This window comes from Homalodisca vitripennis, chromosome 3, assembly GCF_021130785.1.
Source record: "Homalodisca vitripennis isolate AUS2020 chromosome 3, UT_GWSS_2.1, whole genome shotgun sequence".
In the NCBI taxonomy this organism is placed as follows: Eukaryota; Metazoa; Arthropoda; class Insecta; order Hemiptera; family Cicadellidae; genus Homalodisca; species Homalodisca vitripennis.
Genome location: NC_060209.1, coordinates 66,389,818 through 66,415,527, shown reverse-complemented (window position 1 = coordinate 66,415,527; position 25,710 = coordinate 66,389,818). Strand labels below are relative to the sequence as shown.

At 31.1% G+C, this 25,710-nt stretch overlaps 1 protein-coding gene across 2 annotated transcripts in view; it reads right to left on the bottom strand.

The window, feature by feature from the left end:
• LOC124357000 overlaps positions 1-25,710 on the bottom strand; it is a 91,015-nt gene that overhangs the window by 64,797 nt on the left and 508 nt on the right. The window lies entirely within an intron of this gene.

The following is a 25,710-nucleotide window of genomic DNA, read 5'->3' as shown; positions in this document are numbered from 1 at the left end:
TGGTCAATGAGGGATTACAAATGGGATCAGCACTATCTGGATTAATGGCTGACACTTAACAGAAAAGGCAAATTCATATTAAATGATAAAAACAAACATCTAACAAAAATAATTTATTATTACAGATATGCTGATGACATAATTGGTATATTCAAAGGAGATTAAAGACAAATAGATATGTTCAAAAAATGATAAACAAAATCCATCCTAATCTAACTTTTACTAATAAAATTGAAGAAAATAATGCAAAAACTACCTTGATTTGACTATAACCAACATTAATAAAAGGCAAAAATTTCAAATTTACAGAAAACCAACATAGATTTAGTTAGCCCTTCCTCATAAAATCAAAACACCTCACCAATAAATGGCATCACTCATATCAATGATCGATAGATTACACAAAATTTAAATGAAAACTGAAGATTTTGATAAAGAATTATAATATATTATTAAATAGATCGCCCAAAATAATGGATACAAGCCGAAACTAATTGATATATTATTGAAAAACTACAAAAAGAATGAAAATAAGAAGAAAGAGATATCAAATACATTCGATCAGACTACCTTGGTAAACTCAAAAAACCACAAAATTAATACGCATTTTATAAACAAGGATGTCAATTAGCTTTAAAAACTTCTAATAGACTTGGCCTTATCAAAAATAAAAGTAATTCAACAAACCAAAATAAAAATTTTACAATATTAGAGTACATAAATTAAAATGCCACGAATGTCAAAAACACTACATTGGACAAACCTTCCGATTATTTAAAATTAGGTTTAATGAACATATAAAAGTATTGAAGACCATCAAGTTCAAAATATGCTGACCATTTAAATAACACCGGTCATACATACACAAACATCGAAAACAATCTTTACATTTTAAACACATAAAAAAGTCACATATTGTCAACTTTAGAACATTTTGAAATTTACAAAAGTACTGAAATAAATCCTAATCTATTATTCAATGATTCATTTACTTCATAAATTTAACTTAACCTAAAAGTACCTGAAATGGATTCTTCGAGTGTGAAATGTACATTGTACAAATATAAAATTCAAAAGTGTTCAAAGGTTTATTCTTGTTACTTATATCAAATAGTACTTATCAAAACTCTATATTTAATAAGGATAAAATAATTGAAGGTTATATTTTGAAATATCTAAAGAAAAATATTTCTGAAAATAAAATTTGAAGTAAAAAGGGTTTGGATTTAGGAAACATCGCAATATATAAATGTACATAACGAGTTCGCTAAAGCAGCTAATAGAGTTTATAATAACATTATTCAAGGACTAGGCTTATTTGTAGAGTTTTCCAAAGAGTTCGATACTATAGAGTACAAAGAAATAATTAACGCTGTATTGAAATAGGTATAAGAGTAACGGCATTATCTAGATTAGTTCAGAACTCTTGTAGTGAAGGATTTAAATACATACATCAATGATAGATTTCAACTATGGAGTTCCACAATGTAATCGGTCAGCTTGGGCCAATTATATTCATAATTTATTTGCATCGGGCTCTTTAAAATATTGCAAATTGCAAAATTTGTGCTTTTGCCGTCGATGCTTTAATTATACCATCGTTTAATTTTAATTGTTTATACCAACATAAGAAGTTTGAGGAGTAATTTTAATAGCTTTATTGTAGAACTTAATAATATTAAAGAAATGCCCCACTTTGTAATTTTAAGTGAAATATGGATAAGTTCTGACGAATTAAAATTGTACAATATAGCAGGTTTCAAAGCTTTCGCTAAATGCAATGATCAGTACAGAGCAGGTGGTATTGTTTGTTTTATTGATTGCGCATTCAACGTTAATCAACTTCATCTAGATATGGTCACAGCTGATGCTTTACTTCTTGACATCAAAATTAATAATACTTACTTTAAATTATTGTGTTTGTATAGATTTCAATTTTATTCAGTAAATCAGTTTTTAGTCGAATTGACACAGCTTCTTAATAAATTACCAAATAACGTTATTTTAATTGGAGATGTTAACTTAAATTTGTTAGTAGATACCTCAGAATCACAAAATTATAATAATCTTCTATCTAATAATGGATTTGTATCCCTAATTAATTCACCAACTAGAATAACTCAAAACACTGAATCTTGTATAGACCGTATTTTTATAAGAAATAGATACATAAATAATTATAGCTCTGCTGTGTTTGACCTTGGTTTGACTGATCATTGTTTGTTGGGACTTAGGTTTGCAAGTGCAAGTAAAATAAATAGAAATATAAATATAAATACGCTTGTATCACGGAAAACTACTATTAGTTTTGAATCAGTTAAATCTAAATTGAATTTTGTTGACTGGAACATTATATATTTGAATGATGATGTTGATAGTGTTTATAATAAATTTTGTGACATCCTTACCAATATTATCAATGAAAGTAGTACGACAAGAGATTATAGTAATAGGATATTTAAAGCTAAATTAAGAAGTCCATGGATAACGGTGAATCTGTTAAATAAAATAAGTAAAAGAAAGAAACTTTATAAAATATCTAAAAGGAGGCCATATGACCAAAACTTCTTATGTTATTATAATAAATTTTGTAAAGACTTAAAACTTGAAATAGACAGAGCTAAATATCAACACTTTAAAAAACAAATAGAGAACTGTAATGGTGACCCATCCATGCAATGGAAAGTAATAAATGAGGTAACTGGTTCTGCAATCAATAAGAGCGTACAAAAGGTCGAGTTAGATAACGGAGAGATAGTGACTGAGTCTCTTGCGGTGGCCGAGGTAATCAATAACTATCTTATCAATATACAGAGTACGCAAACTGTCGGCTCTGTCCATCAGGCGCGCGTCACTTACCCGCACTCGTTTTTCATTAGTCCTGTCACTACACAAGAACTACTACAAATTGTCAAAAATTTAAAGAATAAAAAATCGACTGGTTTCGATCAATTTAGTGTTTGTTTACTGAAAAACATAATTGAAGTAATAGCACCAGTCTTAGTTTATATAGTGAATTTAAGTTTTAGCAAAGGGATTTTTCCGTCAAAATTAAAAATCAGCACTATCATTCCTATTCACAAAAAAGACAATTCTATCAAAATTGACCAGCTGAGACCCATTAGTTTGTTATCAATTTTTTCTAAGATTTTTGAAAAACTTATGTTGAAAAGAGTTCTAACCTACTTAAATAAATTTAGTTTTTTCAGTGATAATCAATTTGGTTTCACAAAAGGGAAATCTACTGAAGATGCTTTGATTTCAGCAACTGAACAAATTTACAATAATTTTAACTCTGGTGATAAAACTATAGGCATCTTTGTCGATTTTAAAAAAGCCTTTGATTTTGTAAATCACGAAATTCTTTTAGCTAAACTAGAAACGACAGGAATTCGGGGTGTGGCTTTGGATTGGTTTAGAAGCTTTTTGACTAACAGAAAACAACAAGTTAAAATAAATAATTGCTACAGTTCTCAACAAGAGATTAAAGTTGGCGTTCCGCAAGGATCAGTGCTCTCAGCAACTTTGTTCCTGGTCTTTATTAATGACCTATTGAAGATTGGTTGGAGGGGAAATATATCTGCATTTGCCGATGATGTTGTACTGTTTTACAATAATAAGCAATTAACGCTTTTAGATAATTACATAAATAATGATTTAAAATTATTAAGGGATTGGTGCAATTTTAATAAAATGCAAGTAAATGTTAATAAAACGAAATCGATACTTTTTGATCCAGGTGGTGGCGATTTACCTTTTGAGATAAAGTTCCATTCAACTAATTGTGATTTACTTGTTTGTAACTGTGGAACAATCCAATGTGTGAAAAGCATTAAATATTTGGGAATTATTTTTGATAACAAACTTAAATGGGACGAACATATATTATCTCTACACAGGAAAATAAAATCATCTATTCGAACTTTTTATTTTTTAAGAAATTTCTGTGAAACTTCATTGTTAAGATCGTTGTATTTTGCTTTAATTCACTCACGTATACAATATGGTATAGTCTGCTTTGGAGGCACATTTAAAACTCTGATCGATAAATTACGAATCTCTCAAAATTATTTTTTACGTATTATTTTAAAAAAGCAGAAAAGGGAAACCTCCTTTCCATTATACCAAACGTTAAATATACTACCTTTCCGTCATATTTTCGTGTTTAAAGTTTTAAGTCTGTTCTACAGGAGAAGTGGCAATAAAGAAAATAATCTAATATATCACTATAATACTAGGAGCTGTTCTGCAGGTAATGTTAGGCTAATTAAAGTAAACAAGTCCATTTTTAGGCATTCCTATAGTTACCTTGCACCTAAATATTTTAATCAAGTCCCTTATTATATAAGACAGAGCATTAGACTTAGGGAATTTTGTTCACTGTTGAAAAGTTGGCTAATGACTAAACAAGATGTAGAATTTTTGAATCTTATAATTAGTTAATATAGTTTAATTATTTCCATAGCATACAATATATGTCATAAATTAATGTTAACGCACATTTGAAAAACCTTTTCACAGTTCTAATTAATGAACAGTTATTACAATATTTAAGTAGTCTAGTTTAGAGTTTGAAAGCATAAACATTGCAGAGAGTGTCTTTCTTGAATATTTAAACTTTATGTGCTAGACTGAAAAAAAAGTATATTATTCTATTTTTATCTTTGCCTTATAAAAACTGGCCACACTACTGGTTACGTGGCCAGTCAATTTCCAGGTTTTGTATTTGCAATTTCTGTTGTATGATGCTGATGGAAATAAATCATTTATTCATTTATTCATTCAATTTCTTCCCGTCATAAAGACTTATACGTGACTGAAGAGAAATTGCAAAAAGATTTTAATATTTTTACAAAATGTGCTCACGATAAGGGATTAATTATAAACACTGCCTATTGCACGTGTCTAATTCACACGTGTCTAAAAATAAGATTACTGATAATGAAATAGTTGATAACCATAACGATTGTCTTTGCCTTCATGGAATTAAGCTGTGTAACTGAAGCGAAATCAGTTTGCTTGACTGTAGTAAACTCTTAGGTTTGGTAATCGATAAAAGATTGACCAGGTAAGATCACGTATCAGCCTTGCATAGAAGATTAAATCAATGCGTTACAATAAGAAAAAAGTACTTAAAATGTCAAATTTTTGTTTACAGATCTTTAGTTGAATTTGTAATTTTATTTAAATTATGAAATCAGTGTGATGGGAAGCGCTGTCATTTTAGATTTGAATATAATAGTAAATCAGCAAAAACGATGTTTAAAATATGTTCTACAGGGTGAGCTACTGAATTTAGATCAAATAGAAGGTAGCATAGGCAAATACTAAATTGTTGGACAGGTAATACCGAAGGGATTCTACACATATTCGATTTTGCTTAGGTACTACAGTGACGATCATTAAAAAAAAATATAGACACGAAATGTTAACACGAGAAACGAAGTTAAGTATTTAACTCTCATTCAGAGATCAGAATATGGCAAACGGTCACCAGAGTATTAAGTCCCTTATTTATAAAGTCAGTTACCCAATAGGATTGAAAATCATTTATTTTTATACTTATGAAAAAGCTGTACTCGTCTGGCTTAATGATCCTCGCCGCTGAACCATTATTCAGTAAAACTCCATAGGCGTGGATACTGTGGTCCCTAGTTTATTGATCACTCACCTTACGCATAACAATACTACACAAACTTTACACAATACAATGGGAGATATTTTCACTCTTAAATCACCAGTATGCCAAATCCCACACAATACACACAGGTTAAACACATACATTTATAGCCAAATGGAAAAATCTATTACGTATAATAATTAAAAACCCGAGCACATATGAATACCCTTTGTACCGTGTACGACAGCCGAATTCTCATTGTTTGCAAGCTCCACTTATCGCTTATCGCTGGAGTAATTAAGCATTTGCAAAAACCATGATTATTCCGCGCTAAAACAACAGTTGATCATGTTTAAATTGTGAAGGACTAGTGATAAGGAAATAGGCTGAATAATTCCTCCAACTATGCGTAGTGGTTACATGTATGGTGATTGTACAGTAATTTATTAGGGTAATTTGTTTCGTATACGAATAAATACCACTGTTTAACTAGATTCTCATTAGTTCCTGGCCTTAAACCACCATTAACTGTAATTATTCCTCAACAACTTACGAAACACTGTAAGGGCAAAATAATTATAAATAAATAAATATACATAGGTACGGTGTATAAAGATTCGATCTTTATTGAAATTAAACTACGCTATTGACGTTTATACAAAATTAAAATCGTTAACAAGTTTTTAGAAAATCGGTTAAGAAATGAGCAAGATAATTCGAGTTTAACAAGCCAAGTCATTACCAATATCAACTGACGTTATCTTACGGCACTGCTTGTGAGATATAACAATAAATTGTTTTAATTTTATATGCTCTAATCAGCTTAATGTAGCATTTTTGTTGTGATCATAATACTGGCACCAACTGTAGTATTTAGATTACTTTGATTAAAATATAATTTTATGATTGTGATCATAATATACTTATCTATTTTTGAATTTAGTGTTCTTTTAAAAACGTATATTGAAATAAAAAAAACTTATATAAACTACTACAAACTGTTATTTACATAGGATTAATGAATTTATATAAGCCGTTATATTACATATCGCTTGTTCAGTACTGGACTGAAACTATTCAGTTTAATATCTTTGTAGAGTCGGGATGCTTACGGATCTTAGAGCGTACTTTTTGCAGCGGAGCTCGGAAGTCGCTAGTCTTGGTGTGTTCAGACAAAATGAAGTGTGAGTGCTAAAAAACAAATTTTAATACAAATATAATGTTTTAATATTATATACTTAGACTATTTTTGTTCAAAATTCATCATAATACTATTTTCTAATATAGTATTAATTTTATATAAAATATAAACAGAAAGGTGCTTTTTTTGTTTGTTATTAAGTATTTTGTAGTTAGTTTTAGAATTCATAACAACTATTCATTTAAATCTTGATATGTGGTTGATTTTATTTTATTTTTGAGGATTACGAGTAGTTTTGTACTTAAACACAGCTTAAATGTAAAAAGGACTATGAGGCTGAAAAATAAATATAATAATTTAAATTTTATTTAATTAATACTCTTACTTAAATCATAAAGCCATTAAGATTAAGTAGACCTAGTTAACATAGAGGAATAGTATGTTTCTGTAACAAAATCATACATAACATTATTGTATGTTTAAAGAATCATGTATGAAACAATTAAACACACAAACGGCGGGTCTGTGCACTGACTATGTAGAAAATCTAACCATGTTTTAAAATTATAGTACTACTTCCTCCCGAAATCGAAAGTCTGAGTTATCACGCAAGAGTATAAATGTCCCAAACTTTGCAGTATTCTTGACTGTTTTTAATGCCGTATATCAATAATATTATAATACTTAGATTTATCATTTTGCACTCAAGTAGCCTATTGGGAAACTTTGTCATGTTTTGTAAGGCAGTGTATTTTATAACTTTTCAAATAAGTGCAAAGATTTAAAAATTTCATAATATCTAAGTATTTAAATAACAATTTCTATTCCGATATTGTTTGAATATATACATAAAACATTGGGAGATCTACAATACAGATTTTGTATTAATTTATTTATCTTATAGTAGGAAAATTACAACTATTTCTCCCCAATGCGTAGTTTTAAAACCACACAAAGTGAAATTAACAACAGTTTGTCAGATGTTAGAAAAAACTATAAAAACATTTATATTTAATGCATATGCTTAATACTTTAATTATATTATTAACGTCCAGTTTTAGTGCTATTCTTACAAATCAAACGGATATCAATTTACCAATATTTAATATATATTGCCAATGTTTGAATGACTTTATTTACGAAACTGTTTCACCTACATTGAACTAAACTTGTAAAGAACAAAGGAAATCGCAACTATTTTCCCTGAAAATAGTTTTGTACAAAAAAGGAAAAAGTGCCAAACATTTTTTGTATTTTGCCATGGCTCAATACTATTATGTGCGGTCGTCCGGTGTGTGGAGTTGGCGGAGCGCTAATCTTGGATTTTTAACATCAGTTCTAACTATGTACATATAAGATATTCACAACTAACCAAACTTTAGCAAGATGTAATATTTGTAGTCGAAATTACTTTACTTACTAGAATGAGCTGAAATTACTGCTAACACACTTGGTTAGATTCAGAAGATAATTCATCCCAAAATCACGCAAAAGCAGTTATTTATACTGTAAATACTGTAGTGCGTAATAAGACAGCTCACCATTTTCTAGCGCAGTATAAGAAAATAGGTAAAAATTCAATTTTCGATATACCTATTCTAGAACATAATCGATATGCATGATCCGTTTAAAACTAATTTTAGTATTGTTAAGTCAAAATAAAATTATTTTAAATATGTACTACCAACAGTTACCCACGGCCTTACACGAAATTTTGTAGGCTTTGCACTTTTGATTCGAGTGAATTATATTTCCGATGGCAATTTTGAGTTAACCTTCTTGCCGCGATTAAAATAAAGTGTCAAAAAGGGTACATTTATAACCATTTTAATGTACCCCAGTCTTTGTTATTTTTTTGTTCTATGGTTGATTTTGCCTTATTCCCCGGTCAAGAAAATACATGTACACACAGGTCTGAGAAGCCTACTTCTGTAAAAACTCGACTAAGATGGGGTTTTACACTGCATACTTAATACTATTTACTAATATATACAGTTAAAAGTATATTTTACTCTAACTTTTAATTGTTTTACTCTGTGCTCAAAAACTGTTACAGAAAAGATGTTGTTACTATCACGTTTACTCTATGATTTCAAGACTATATATGTAAACATATTGAAAATAGTGGTTAAATTCATGACATGGTTGTGATGTCATAAAACAATATTTACACGAAACAGTAATTACATTTAACAGGCTCTTTCAAACTCTTGAGACCGCTGGGGAGTAGCCCCGAGGATTAGATTGTTATATAATAGTAAAAATTACACCCCAATAACTGTTAGTAAATATGGGTATAAATTAAATTCTCGATGTATCTAGTCTAAACTGTACAGAATATTTTGGTAATATTTTAATGGTGATTGAAACACGCCCAGAACTGAACAAAAAGGCCCAACTTTGAGTATTTTGTACGCAGCGCCTGTGACGCCTGCAAAATATGGCTATATTTCTCGCAGTTCTGAACTTTATTGCATACGGTATTTAGTTTATTCAGGCGTTACCAATGTACTTTATAAAGGGTGTTTAGTAAAAGTGTTCCGATACTTTGGGATTATGTTCTACACATGAAAATGAGCAAATATATATATATCTCTTTTGAACCAGTTACGATAAAGTTAAACTTAAGAATTGTATTAACCTTTTGTAGACCTTTTTAAAAATAAAGTATTAATAAAATCCATCAACCAGCTTCTAAATGGCGAACGTTAGTCGGTTGTGAGTTATTTTGATGGAATAATTCAAACCTCCACCATTTTGTAACAAGTAAAACGATTTTGTTAATATTTTACTTTCAAAAAAGGTCTTCCAAATGTAATACAATTCTCAAGTTTCGTAACTTTATATTAACCGATTCAAAAGAAAAATCTTTTTGTTAAAAAATACATACAGACGGATAGACGAAAAACTAAATGTTTTAGGACATACCTTTATATGAACTTTTTTGCTCTTTTTTATATGAAGAACAAAATCCCAAAGTATTGGAACACTTAACTGAACACTCTGTATATGTCTCCAAAAATATTATTTTAAAAGCAGTTACCCGAGGCGTCACACGCAATTTCCTACTGAAAAACTGGGATATAGTGGGCATACTCGTTTTAAATAACACTGTAAATACTCCTGAGTTAGGTGATAATAATTGCAAAATATTCCTATTCAGCAAAGTATTTTTCTAATCCAGCATTATACTAAGTAGATAAAAAATAAATTTTTGCAATAGACACCACTTCCCCCTCTTCACGTGTAATGTGTCCTTGTGGTTTTACATGGGTATGTAGGTATATTTTAATTTTTTGGAAAAAAATATTTGTTTAATCCCACAACTGTGTTACATTTAATGCAATTCTAGTTTGTGAGAACATATTAATATTGAAATTCTAGTCTTTGATATTGAAATCCCTTGAGCCCCTTAATTTCCAATTTGTCATTCTATGTGATTCGTTAAGTGACTTTTATGGAAAGCGTAAGATTATTTATAACCGGTTATGCTTAACCAACAAAACTCTTGGTGGTTTGCGTAACTTATTCTGTTTCACGTTCAGAGTGTCACTTAATTTAACCTTATCATTTGAACTCAACAGGAAATCGTAAGTATTTTAGATGTTAGTGATGATTTTTTAATATTTATTACACGTTTGTATTTAAAAGTAAACACTTAATGTATGTCGAAATGAAATTCATCTCACTTTACAGTTAAAATGAATGATTCTATCTTCAGAACTAAACAATTTCGTATCCTACAATTTAAAATTTCAATGTCTGTAGAGGCCTGCAGGAATTTTAATTTTGGAATTTTAAATCTTTTTTATTACACAGCTACAATTTATTATTTGCAGCCACATAAAAAAGTTATCGTAAGTTACATGTATTTTCTTTTTTATTTCATGTTCCTCAAATTTAGACACATTATTTGAAATGTGCGTCATATTTAGATCTGTAACCGATTATTTAGATTCAAGAGAAACAATCAATAAAAAAAATGAAATAAAATGAAATAATTTATTACATAATTAAATTATTTTTTAAATTGTATTATTTTCTTTGGGTAAGAGCAATATTTTCTAAGAGTGTTTTTTGAAATATTTAAAAATTCAAAAGGCCTAAAGGGATTTAACCCTCTACTAGTACGGCCGATGATAGATTTTTTTTCTTAGGAGAAAATCTTCTACCGACTTACTAGGTATACAATACAAATTGGCTATCGGCTCATGCACTGATACTCTTGTGGGTATCCTACAACGTGTTATTGTAGGATAACGTACAAATTGAATATGCGACTGTTTCAAAACGTCTACAGTTTGTTCAAGTGCTGATGATTATTGTAATCCTATCCGAATTAAAATTTACCGCAAAAAACCTTATTTACATTTTTTTTTCCACTATTTATAACTGATATGTTTTAGAACGTAAAGTTTAAAAACGTCAAGTACAGTCAACCATGAAACGTGCCGCATGATGCATCGCGCATATTGCAGGCACTACTGTCGATGCCAGCACCCAGCTCTCTAGAGACACGCTGCTACACTCTTAGTTATTGTGTCTGAGGTAGTTACTAAGTAATATATACATCTAATTTAAGTACAAAAATTATGATTTACTTTAAAACTAAATAGTTTTCTGAATGTAAACATGTGTATTTATTGAAATGACTATTACACATTTCAGTCAGTTTTAATAACTTATGTTTTTCTTTGAATTATTTTTTCTCAACAAAACTACAGTTTTAATAAAAAAAAATAAAACATGTCACTCCCAGAAGCTACAACTTGTGTGTGTACATACTATTAAAGGTTTACATTTTTATATTCAGCTGTTTTTATTTGGGCTTAATTACAAAATTGCCTAAACTTTCTACTTTAATTTCCTGTAATTTCACGTGGAGTGATAACCATGTTCTACTTTTTTTTATTCACAATAGTTATCTTAAATTAATATGAATTTAAGATTTAAAATATCTTACAAATTCAAAATAGATTGTACACCTAAGTCGGACAATAAAGCACCAACAAAATTACCCATATTTCTATGTAAATTTCCGAAATATAATATTTGATAGCTCCTATGATTTCAGGAGCGAATGCTTGAACTACTATATAGTATTTTAGACCAGTAAGGAATCCTAAAGTAATACGGAGTATGTAGCTAACTTAGTGAAAGCACTAATGATGTAATATAATGGAGTTCTCTGATAAATAATTTAGGACGAAAATAAGCTTATTTGAGATAATTGTTATTTCAGTGTCCATGAACAATTTAAACATAATTTTAAATATTTTATAATCAATTATAATAAATTTAAATTATTCGTGAAAAAAGGAGAAACATTCAAACTACCACATATTTAAAATTTACCACTCTCAAATCTACCTCTTTCAAATTTACCACATATTTACCACTCGCTGTATTCGTTGTCTCAGTAATCCTTGTTTGAAAATGTAAACATTGAGACAATATAGTGTATGTCCTTTCTTTCCAATCTCTGTTGGCTGATATCGGATAAATAAGTTTAGATGCGCGAGTTTGAAAGTTGAAACTAACAATATAGTTGCAATAATGGGAGTTGCGTTAAAATGTAGCCTGTTTATTTCCGCATTGGTCACATACAGCAATGTTAAAAGTAGAGTATAAGATTATGAAACTATATCAACAAATAAATGTGTAAACCAATGGTTTTCCAACTGCATTTTACTGGATTATTTCCACATGAACAACTGCACTTAACAAACTCTGTACACGTTGGTGTGGAGCTGCCAGGGCGAAGGAAAGTACAGCCATTCTGAATATTAACTGTAAGGGTTGTTCTATGACAACGCGCATAGACATTTTTATAGCTTAATAGTTAGTATATAACTTTGTAAAATCGAACTACCTTATACAAATTTTGTAATTTTATATTTTTATGAATTGTTACCTACATGTATTTATGTAAATAAAATAAGGAACAACATTATACTTACCTTTATTTAGGCTACGCCCCCAGGCCCCAGATTCAAGTATTTGTTAAATTCGGGGATAAGCGGAATTCGGGGACAGGTTAAATCCTTGCATTAGATTTGGGATCTGGAAGTTTAAAGTAGATCTATATTTTATTGAAATTTTCCGGATTTAACCAAAGTTTTGACTTTAAGGGCATTTTGTGGCTTAACCGTTAGATATACGAAAAAGGTGACTTGTCTGTTCCTTGTCGGAAATTTAATTTTATCTTTCGATTCTGACCTGGTATTTGAGCTACGACTTCCGGTTTTCTCGGTATGGAGTTTTGTGGTCAGCCCTCTTGATTTTCTAGAGTAACTTCAATGGAGAAATTGTTGACTTTCAGGTGATTTCTAATGATTACACAGACTAATCTAGAATTGTGCAATATTCCAAGTTTCTAGCATACCAGGGTGTGGATTAGACTGCGTACTGAGTAAATCTGCCCACCAGGGCGTTATGAGACAATCTTTTTTATTACCTGTAGAATATTTAATCTAAATCAGTAACGTTTATCAGATTCTTAAGTTTATCAGGGAGTTTAATTTATTCCGCAGTCTATCTGATCATACCTGGAATTTCCCGTGAGGGGGGATTAATGTAAATCGGGGGTTAAAAGATAACGTTGTTATTTTTGGGGGGATATTTATCGACCAGATAGGCCATACCGACATAGCAAAACGTATACAAGTCATTCGTTTACGTTGTAATAGAAGCTCAATCCTAAACTAGACTTAACTCCAGAAATTGTGGTCGCATAAAACTTAAAACCCCCTAAGATTACCAATTCACGACAAAGGTGTAGCCATTAAGAGCGGTTTTTGGACTTACGCAAGCATATACGAAAAAAGCTACTCGATCTCATTTGTAGATCTTATCATTGGCTAGTTATCAAAAATGTAATATTTAAGCTATGACCAATGGTTCGGCCGCTACCGCCTCTAAAAAGAGAGTTCCAGAGCGTTTTTCGGGTTTATCTGGTGCAGACCTTGGGAGAAAAGAGAGCACTGGTCATCCATTGTGAATATTTTAGAGTAATTAAAAATGGAAACTGACCAGCTTTCAGATATTTTCTGGAAATTTAATCGTCGAAGCTACAACTGGATCAAGTTTGAAAATTCTAACATACCAGGATGTGGATTAGACTCTGTCTACAGAGTAAATCTATCCCACAGGACGTTATGAGACAAGCTGTTTTATCAACTAAAGAGTACTTAATCTAAGTCAGAAATGTTTATCAGATTATTAAGTTGATCAGGGGGTTTAATTTACTCAGGAGTTTACTTGGTCATACCAGGAAATTCCCGGAAGGGGAGGGTTAATGTTATCGGAGGTGAAAAGATTACGAGGTTCTTTTCTGGGAGATAGTCATCAACCGGATAGGTTATATCGACACAGAAAACCGTATAAGATTCACTAGATTACATAGTAATACAAGCTCAATCCGGAACAGGAAAGAATTACACAAATTGTAGCCACATATAAATTTAAACTACAAAGTTTTCACGACAAAGATTTTGCCATTAAGTGCGTTTATCAGTCTGCACTACCTAGCTTCTCAGAATTTTAAAGAGTAATTTATGTGTCTAATTTCGATGTAGAGTACTTATTCTAAGTCAGTATTCTTTATCAGATTATAACCTTGACCAGAGGGTTTAATTTACGCAGAAGATTATCTGGTAATACCAGGGAATTCCGGGGGGGGGGGGGAGGGATAATGTTACCGGGGATTAAGACACACGTGGTTCTATCTTGGAAGGTGTAGTTTCTGTGAAAATAAATAGAATTCACTCTGTCCCTCTCTAATATTGATGCTTCGCTAACGCTCATCCAGTTCCCGTGGGGGAATATAACCAGTAATTGAACTATGCGTTGCTAACGAGAAATTAAAGTAAAATGTAAACATTTAATGTCCATAGCTTTATTCGTCCTAGAAATATCGTACTGCAGTAAACTTCACCGTAATGATAAAATTTCAAGTTTACAGCTCATTTTGTTCTCGAGATATCCTACGAAATACATATAGACAGACAAACATTTACCACCAGATGGGTTACATCGACATTTCAGAAGTTATACAAATCACCCTTTTACAGAGTAATACAAGCTCATTCCGGAACAGGATGGAATTGCATAAATTGCAGTCGCATTAACATTTCAAATTCCTAAAATTGTCAATTCACGACTAAGATTTTGCCATTGAGAGCGTTTTTCAGGCTTACGAAAGGATATACGACAGAAAGATATTTGAATATTTTTTGTAGATCTCATCATTGTTTATTCTCAACAATTTATAAATTTTAGCTTGGACCAACGATTTGGCTGCTATCGCCTCCAGAAACAAAATTCTCACGTCAAAGTTACAAAATATTTACGTTTATTAGCCAAATTGATGAAGATGGAGCAAAGAAACAACTGAACCTTTTCTGTAGTCTTCATTATTTTGTATTAAAATAATATTTTAATTTTGTGCAACAGTTAAATTTTTGGCTGTAATGGAGCCCTAAATTACAATTTTCAAGTAAAACTTAAAAAAGTAATGCATTCAAACGCATTTTCCGGTCAAACAATTGAGGATAGGACAAAATGTTACTTGACCTTTTTGTAGATCACACAATTTGCTAAATGGCAATGAAAATTTATTTTGAGCTACGACCTGTTTGTTTTGGATATATATATAGGGATAATACAAGATCACAGTTATGAAAACAAAGAAACATTCACACCCAACACTAATTCCCACATTTGTAAATTTTGCACGAATCACGAGACACATGAGCTTAAAAATAAAACATAAGAATAACGTAAATTAGGCTATTCATGAAGATTATTCTCACTAAATATAATAACTCAGCAGTATAGAAAGAACTTAAAGCTTGAACTACGACTATATAACATTTCTTTCTAGGTTATTAACCTAAATATACAATGGTATTCTACCTACACCATATTTCTTCGCCAGAATAATATTAGATTGATTTTCTAAGTTGAATACAATATACTATTCAAGTACTTGAGTATTTATTTATTATTCATCAATATGTTACGTTTTACAATACGAAATTCGCAGGAAAGCAGAATCAAAGTTAAGAATATTAACGGAGATTCTAATCTTGTATCGTAACTGTAAGCAATATCATTGTAAATTAATTGCAAATTTACAATTTTATCAGCTTAAAAGTAAAACCTTTAATTTGGCCACAATCAGACTTAAAACAACAGCTTAATCGCACATTTTTTATTTATTCCCAAACTTAAGTTTATTTTAATGATTAAATATTAGACCAATCTTGGTTCACGCTTCCACCTCCTTCGGCTATATTTTATTGAAGTCGGACCATGACTGGTTGCTGAGTCAATCAACAGAATATTTAAATTACTCTTCCATAACTAAGCATCCAATACAGTGTTGCATAAATTTGATTAATATCATTCTAACTGATCCTGACCAATCATTTGATTCACTGCTTCCATCCAAGAGTTTGAGATTAACCTAAAAACTTAGTACGTTAGATTTCGTTAAAATTCAATATAAATCATTATACAATAATTAATGAATATCTGTTTGGTTTATGGCTATCTATGTCCTCTTACTTAAAATTGATTCGAAGAACAAACTAAAGTTTTGTATTTTCATGAAATACGACCAGTACAGTCAGTGTTTACAGACAAACAGACTTTGAAGTTGTTACTGCTTGTCGATTGTTAGGCTTTATTACGATCAGTCAGTTATATTTTATTACAAGGAAATGTAAAAACATTGAAATATAGAAATCCTGCAATAGTAGATTGTATCCATTCACAATTAAATTGACAAATAGGTTCGCTGAGTATCAGGCTGTTTAGCGTCATGAGTATTTTTTAGAATTTTAATATGAGTTTGAGTATGGGGACAGAGCAAACTGCCTCATAATAAACTGGTAAATTAAGTAAATATTGGTACCAGACTGAATTAAAATAAAAACGTTACGCTTTTAACCTGGATGTTTTGAAGCGTCCTATAGGCTTAGAAAATACTGAGATGCAGTATCAATCCAAATTGTTAAGAAAAATTGCAAAAGCGCCTTGGTATGTATCCAATAAAACGGTACATCAAAATGTGACACCCCAATAGTCAAACAAGAAATAAAATTTCGTCGTAACTATCTTTAAATATTAGATCACCCAAACTCTCCGGCTGTAAATCTACTTGATAATTTTGTAGAGATGTGTACAGACTCCACCGATCTCCTATCCTGGAACTAACTTTTAGGTTCTTGATTTAATTACGTTAGTTCTAACAATTGTTAACATCTAACTCAATTTTATTTGTTAATACTGTGTCTGTATATAATATTTACTTATTTTTCTTCTTAAATTGAACAGATTGTAAATAAATAAAAAAAATGGTGTTAAGAAAATACTGCATAGTTATTATACAATAAAGACATTAATATGCACAGAATCAACGTCGGTCTTTTTACATATTATTGAACTATAATGTTTTAAGATACGCTCTTTAATCTTATGAATGAAAAATTTATGGGTACGTTGGTATTATACTCACTTTGGTATTGGGTGTCACTCTTTCCGTATCTACTTCTTGTTATTATGTAATATAAGTAGGTTAGGTTTAGACTAGGTTATCATAAATATGTTACTAATGTCCCAAAGTTAAAGTTAACCTTTACGAGCGATCATTTGAACTGAGTTTGAATGTTTCTTTTTCTTTTTCTCCAGTAGTAGGAGAGGGGGCGTCACCGGAGCCCGCACCGATGGTCAGGGGAACGCTGCTTTAGCACCTCCTGGAACAAGCACCCCCTCGGGCTTTGACGTCACGGCAGGGTTGTGATAATTCAGCGTATGAGCATGAACCAAGTACTTAATTAACACCCCTCGATTCCAAAAGGGTGCTTATTCAGCCCATGGACATGGTCGAGGCCCTGGATTAGCACACCCCTCTCCAGGTTGCAAGAGGGTGCTTATTGAAATTTTGCGGATACCAAAAACTTGACCTACGAAGAAACACACCTACAATTTTTAAACTAGATAATCATTTGATGTATATAAGCAGAAATATTATTTAATTAATAATAACAAAATTAATGAACATAATATTTAATTTTGTATAGGCTACAGAAAAATTTTATGAAAGATTATTTTTCGGGTAGCACAGTTCTCGAATCTCGGTTAGCACAAACTTAACATCTGGAACAAATAACAGTCTTTTCTGGCACAGTTAAGTACAGAATCTATGTTTACCACCCGTATACATTTACAAGCTAAAGGTCAAAAGTAACTATGAGAACTTCCATTTAAATAACAAAATATTAAATAGGAAGATTGAGTGATCAACAGTGAAGATCTACAATCACTAGTGTTTGCGAGTTGTACAAGTATTATTAATGTTTGGTCTAGATAATCGACATGTATTAGAGTGTATTTTCTTTTTTTTATAAAAATAACTTATATCCTGCAATAGGTAAAGATATTATGACCACAGTTCAAAAATTTAATGTTAAACTCACCTGATTAGAGCAGCTAAAATTTAAATAGCTGATTGTTGCGGCTCACATTGTTTGCCACATAATGAAAGCGGATATTGTTCAGTAATCGGGTTTTAAAAGCCAATTTAAAGCCCATCTCTTATTTCACATCTAATTTTCTTAAGCTTGGTACCATTGGATTTTTTAATTTAACAGTGAAACTAGAATGTAACAATTGGACCTTTTTATAATTTGCCGTTTTTAAGATATTTACGTTTAAAGAATTTAGGAAGCCACCATTACGAAAATAAAGCTTGTATGAAGTTGGAGTTTTTTTTATGTAATTAGGCTTTAAGATTATAAAGGTTTTTACAAAGTATTAGGTATTACAAGGTTTTAACCTATTAAAACAATCCGTTATCAAATATAATTAATTAAGTGAAAAAACGAAATTGTGGCTATTTGAGTAATAATTATTGAGTTTTAGAAAGTTTGGAGTTGCTAATTTGGTTTACCTTTGGTCCTGGAATAATACTTGAAAATATTGGTAGAAGGTTTTGGGACACTGTGTATAATAATTTTATATAGTTTTCTGTAACTCTTTGGACAAGGGTATATCCCGCTATTGCTCAGGTCATTGGAAACGCATTTCACCATTATAAAAATGGGTCTTCGGTGTTTAGTTTCCTATTAGTCTGTCTGTATGTGTTTTTTTTATAAAAAAAATTAATGTTTTATTCCGAATAAACTATTATTATAATAAAATATTATTATATTTTCATTAATGCTTTTAAAATGGCCATAAAAAAATGATTATTTTTTTATTGTCTTAAAATCATCAGATTTGTATTATAAATTCTATAGTGGATTTTATCACAACTCTAATTACACAAATACTATTTAAACCGAATAGTAAATAACTTATTTAGAGCTCATTTACTATAGCAAAACAAGGTTCATATAGATGTTCTCAACAAGAATCTAAGAAAAAAAAGTTAATGGCAGCTCCATTTTATCCCTACTGTTGATTTTTGTATTCTATGATGAAAAGCAATTGAAATACATGTTTTAGGCCTACCTAAGAGAGGCCTATAGAGTCATATATTTAATGTTAATGTATTTATTTTAATATCTGTTGTTTTAGGACATATTTATTTACCAAAACTTAGTTATGCGGCAATCAGATGTATTTCTAATAAAACAGGTTATCTATGATGTTATCTATACAAGCATTATTGTCGGAATATTACTGTACTATTGTTCTTTTTGTTTATTATTCTTCATATACAACCTACAGTCACTTTTTTAGTTTTTTTAACAGATATTGAGAATAATTTAAGCTTTATGGTAAATTATTGTTAAATAAGAAGTTTGTTTTTGTCTGTCATTGTTCATAAAAACGTTCATTGTTGGTAAATTTACAATATATCTATTAGTTTTTAATTTATTAGACAAAAAGTGATTTTGAAACCGATATTAATGTATTTTATGTACTTTAAATCAGGGAATTCTGATCTGAGCGTAATTAGTATAAGATACTCTGGAGCTGCCGTTTTATCTGTGTGTTATGAGCTACTCGATGTCGACCGTGTTTTGTCACATTAACTCTGTGTATATGTTATTTAAGATACGTTTGCTCAGTAGATTTGTTATACGAGAATCCACTTAAAATATAATTTTAGCAATATTGTAATAAATTTGCAGTCTTGTAAGAAGTTCGACGTAAAAATATTTTAATAGCCGGCCGCTATTTTGAAAGTATTGAAGATAACAGCATAATATTTTTTGCAGCTGCTCTTGCCACCATACACATTTGACCAAGACTTTTAGCATTTATTTAATAGGATATAAGTTATAAACTTTTTGATAAAAAACACACACACCGACAGAGGGAAAACTAAACAACGAATATCCATATATTTTATACATGTGTTTGTCTTCACGAGCAATAATGCTTTTGAAAATATGGTAATATATATTCATTGCTACGCGTATTAACATTGTTTGTTACAGCGTTTTTCTTTTTTGTTGATTTGAGTTGGACTAACTGATATGGATATAACTCAAGGCAATCAACTTCACAAGCATTATCACCAACTCCTTTACAAACCAAAAAACGTTGGAGATAGTAGATATTGATTCTTGTAAACATTACATAATATTGTAATTGTTTGTCCATTGTGTTTGAAGTACACTATTTAAACTGGTCTGTCCTTACAAATAACTGATTGTTAGCCTTTGGAAAATTAGAATTGCACAGTACAAAATTTTCTCGAGTTTGATTGGTCTTCAGCAAAATTCAAAACTAATAGATAACTGTTTTAAAATTGGTTTAATAGGTTGATATAATCTCTGACCTTGTATATTTATTACACGTACCGGATTTAAGCAATATCAATTCTTCTGCGTGGTTTCTACCAGGGTTTCAAATTAATTTTACGGTAAAATAAAGTTATATTTGAATGCCTAGAACCTAGAATCTAGTTTTTTTAACGTTAGCATATTCGATGCCTAGTATTTTTTATAATAGGTAATTAACTACCTATTTGTTTTTGAAATATTAGTCAAATCATAGCAATACAATAAATATACCCATTAACAAATCGCAATATGGTTAGATTTTTATTGTTTTGTTTAGTAGAGGGTGCTTATTCTTTACATCGACAAAGTATAGGCGCTGATTTAGCACCCCCCTCCCCACAGATTCAGGTGCTAAATCAGCACATGGACATGGGCAAGGCGCTGAATTAGGAACCCCCTATTCAAAGGGGGCGCTTATTCAGGGCATGGGCACCGCTAGTGCGCTGATTTAACACCCCCTTTCGTGACGTCATAATGACGTCAACAGCGAGGATGTGCTATATCAAGGATGTGCTGATACAGGCGCACCATGGCCAGGGGCATTTCCGATCGGTACTTTCCCGATCTCAGATAACGTGCCAGATCGTCCAAAATCACATAATATGGCGTTGGAAAAATACCGATCAGACATTCTATACTGCTTTGTATTTAATATGGAACAACAAATATTTCTGAAATACCACTGGCCATCAGTGACGGGCACTTCTTGCGAAAGAAGAAAAACATCGCTTGAAATAGTACCTCAATTCAATCTCAGATCACGTGAGCGCTCATAAAGGTTAACTTTCTTTATATTTTTATATTTATAATACGTATGTATTTACCTACTTATATTGCCTAATAAGAAGTAGTAGTTAGGGAGAAAGTGGCCTCCACATAACACCAGAACATAAATTGATCTAACATTAGAAACGTTAGAATACATTGTAGAACTATCCACTGTGGCTAGCAATAACCCGGTGAGTGAAAGTTGGTATTGGCAAGGTGTCATTGATCTCGCTCTCTAATACTTGTCAACGTATTGGAGGACAAACAACTTATTGTTTACTTCTGAACACTTAACTACAGGCTCTCTATAAAAGAGAATAATAAACCTGTTTTATATCACATTTTTTGCTTAGAGCAAATCAGTCATCATTAAGAAATATTCTTAAAACAATTTCTTTACAATCACGAATTTTAAATGGTTTATTGATATGGAAAAATACTAACTCAATTCTCTTAATTAAAAGAAACATGTCTTAGGATTCTTTGTGTTTTGATGTTGGTAATTTCTTACTTGTACAAACAATGGAAGATTTAGGCATCCGAGGACATTGTCTTGTTCTGTTCATCATAACACGTGGTCAGAAGGAAAGTAATGGAAATCTACTTCATTGAACGGCTAGGCTATCCCGGAGACCAATCGTCTATTGAATAAATTACAAACATATTCGTATCTCAAGAATTTGTTTTAGATCCCATATTATTTTAAATTTTTGTTAATAACACTAATAATAGGGTTGTGAATTACGACCTACTTTTATGTCTAGAAGATAGTTTTTTTATTTTCTCATATATTGAGATTTATATTACAATTGTTTCACTGAAGCAGCCCTCTTTCTTCCAAATCATTAGAGCGAAAGTTTTGTATATAATCACACTTTTAAACAATATGTCATATATGAGGATTTTACACATAAATAAAGAAATACCTCATAAACATCGTATGTTTTACAATGCCAACATAGTAAGTTTTAATGTATTTATTACTATTATTTACGTTTCCATAGTATAAATATTAATTGATCAAATTTGACAGTCATTTAGAATTTGAGTTAATAACTTATTATGTATATGCTTTGTACCTGACTCGTTTCACGTACTATGTCGATATGTTGTTACAGTGAAAATGTTACGTGTATTTTAAATATACCAATCCGTGAGATGTCAAGTAGTAAAACAATAAGTTCGGTCACGCGTATAAAAATGGAATATGAAAAATGTCTTACAATTATTAATTTCAGGTTTTCTAAACGACTAAATACAATATAATTTAAACAGATATAGATAAATATGTATGATAGTTAAAACTTAATACTAATGCATAGTATTGGGTGTTTTCCATTGGTAACTTTATGACAAATGTAACTATTGTTAGAGTTCTCTGCAGAAACAAATGATATAGGTACTCGCTTTACTAACAAAGTTGAATAGACAAAACACAGGTGAACACTAGAAAACATGAGAGGTTTCTATCCTGTTGGTCATGGTAGCCGCATAAGAAACATAGAATTTGTGGTTTTCCCATTATCAAAATAATAAACTTCTCTTACTTCTCTTAGTAATAGTGGTCGTAGGAACATCTGCAAAAGTGTGTTGCAGTAAGTGCTGCTTTCTAGTGGAACTACGTTGAACTACAACTACACTGCTGATTCATTCTGCTGACAAATTCTCACATATTATTATGACTGCAAGATTATGTTTGGTATTTTCCATTGTTCTGTATAGTAATGGCTACTTTCCAATTCAGCTAAGATCTACGAAAGTATTTTCCCCCTCGTAGCTAATTCATTATTTAAAACATTAGTTTCCCTATGTGAACAATTATTTCCCTATGTAAACATTTTCTTCTTGTATAAACAATCAAAATACCGTTATTTTTGTTTCAACAGTACAAAGTTCAAACAGCTGATTTTAACACCAAAATGAAATTCAAAAACATCAAAATGAAGTGATTTTTTTGTTTTGTTTCTCGATAATTATATATGTATTAGTCGGCGTTGAATTAATACCTAAAATCAACGTTCTAACATAATTCTAAGTACTTTTACCTCAACCACTCAACCAGTGAAATCCAAAATCGTCAAAACTTGAATCTGTAGAGAACTTTTCTTCGGTATTTACCGACCGAAAGTGATTTTTTTTCTCGATAATTATATAGGTACAATGTACAGTTTAATGATAACAAAAATCGTCGTTCTAACTCAACCGAAAACACCACGTTTACCTCAATCACTGAAGTCCAAACTAGTTGAAGTTCCAATCAGTAGTTTTTCAAGTGTTTTTTTCCGACCAAAAGTGACTTTTTTATTTTTCTTTTATATAATTATATACTCGTCTACAGTTTAATGACACTTAAAATCAACCTCGTAACTTAATTCTAAGCGGTCATTTTACGTCCTCAAGACGAATTTGAACGAAGTGGTCGTTAATTTAAACTGTTCACCGTGTTACGGTTCAGGTTACTTTGCGACGTCACGTGACCGCGCCCTATAGAAATACTGTGATTACACTACACTATCCAAAAGGCCGAGCCCAAAAGTATCGTTTGATACTTATGATTTAAACGTAAGGACAATTATATTTTTAACAACGATCACTTTAATCAATTAAATCAATCAATTTAATGTTTGTGGACAAGAGTAATGATAACTCTCCTTTTTTCTCCTGTTCCATGCTTCATTTTTTGACGTCTTAAAATTTCGGGGGGGGGGTCCGGACCCCCTGGACCCCCCTTCGCTACGCCACTGCCTTAGTTTTAGTGATAGACTTCCCTCCTTTACAGAAAAGACATTTGAGCACTATATGCTGGAAATTGTATTAATACCTAAAATGAATATTCATTGATAAAGAAGGATATTCATTTCACCTATAGGCAATCATCTTGTGTTCAGCAAGAGTAAAGAAGAGAGGGCGATCAGTCTCACCTCATAGAGCTCTGCCTGTACATTCTCAAGCTAGACCAAATACTGAAAACGACTAATTTCGCATGTATTTCGAGACCACGTGGACCATCTGTCAGAATTTAAAGAGATGAAACAGTATAAGGACGGAATCTGCCATAGGAAGGCTCACTTTTCTGCAGATAAATTCAGAGTATATTTATGTGTAACAAGAACTGTCTTTGAATATTTAATTTGTACAAATGTTTTATTTGTTCATGAAATTGTACATATCCGGACCCCCTGGACCCCCCCCTTCGCTACGCCACTGCCTTAGTCTTAGTGATAGACTTCCCCCCTTTACAGAAAAGACATTTGAGCACTATATGCTGGAAATTGTATTGATACCTAAAATGAATATTCATTGATAAAGAAGGATATTCATTTCACCTATAGGCAATCATCTTGTGTTCAGCAAGAGTCAAGAAGAGAGGGCGATCAGTCTCACCTCATAGAGCTCTGCCTGTACATTCTCAAGCTAGACCAAATACTGAAAACGACTAATTTCGCATGTATTTCGAGACCACGTGGACCATCTGTCAGAATTTAAAGAGATGAAACAGTATAAGGACGGAATCTGCCATAGGAAGGCTCACTTTTCTGCAGATAAATTCAGAGTATATTTATGTGTAACAAGAACTGTCTTTAAATATTTAATTTGTACAAATGTTTTATTTGTTCATGAAATTGTACATATAACTAAAAGAAGTAAAGTTTTTTCATTGCACAAAACATTCTTGGACAAATAGATTATTTATTAGGTGTAAAAGGTTTCCAATGTAAAATATAGAAAGGGTTACGTAACTTTACGCTACAAATACGAGTATGAGTAATGGTATTAGTGAGTCAAAGTTTGAAGAATATATTTTATGTATTTATTTAATTCCGGTACCAGAGAACAGTACTAAAATTTATTTAATATTAACTTAGAGTTTGTACAAGTTTTGAGATCATATAACTTCAGGTTACGCGCGCCCCTGTGTGTGTGTGTGTGTGTGTGTTTTTTTTACGTGTGAAAATACCATACACAAACCAGAATTCGATCTCCGGTCCCTGGTGTAAGAACCTTAAAACGCTAATCAATCACAAACTAAGGGCGAGCATTTCTACCCCGTACAGTTTCTATTCTTTTATTAAAAAAAAACTCAAGATGCGTGAAAACAGTATACAACATAAAATGTATTAATTTGTTGAAATCGAACGAAAACTAACTTAGTAAATGAGATTTTTCGCTTTTTAAAACTATATTTTAGAGAATTTATATAGGACTTACATTTACTACAACACAAAATCGTTAAGCTATTTTCGAATAACGAACTTGGTGAATAATTTTATTCTTTGATGGACGGATTTCACTTGCTTGCTTGTTTATATTTCTCTATGAATGCTATTATTTCTTCTAGGATTCCGCAATTAAATCATTTTAAGTAGCTATTTTAAAAT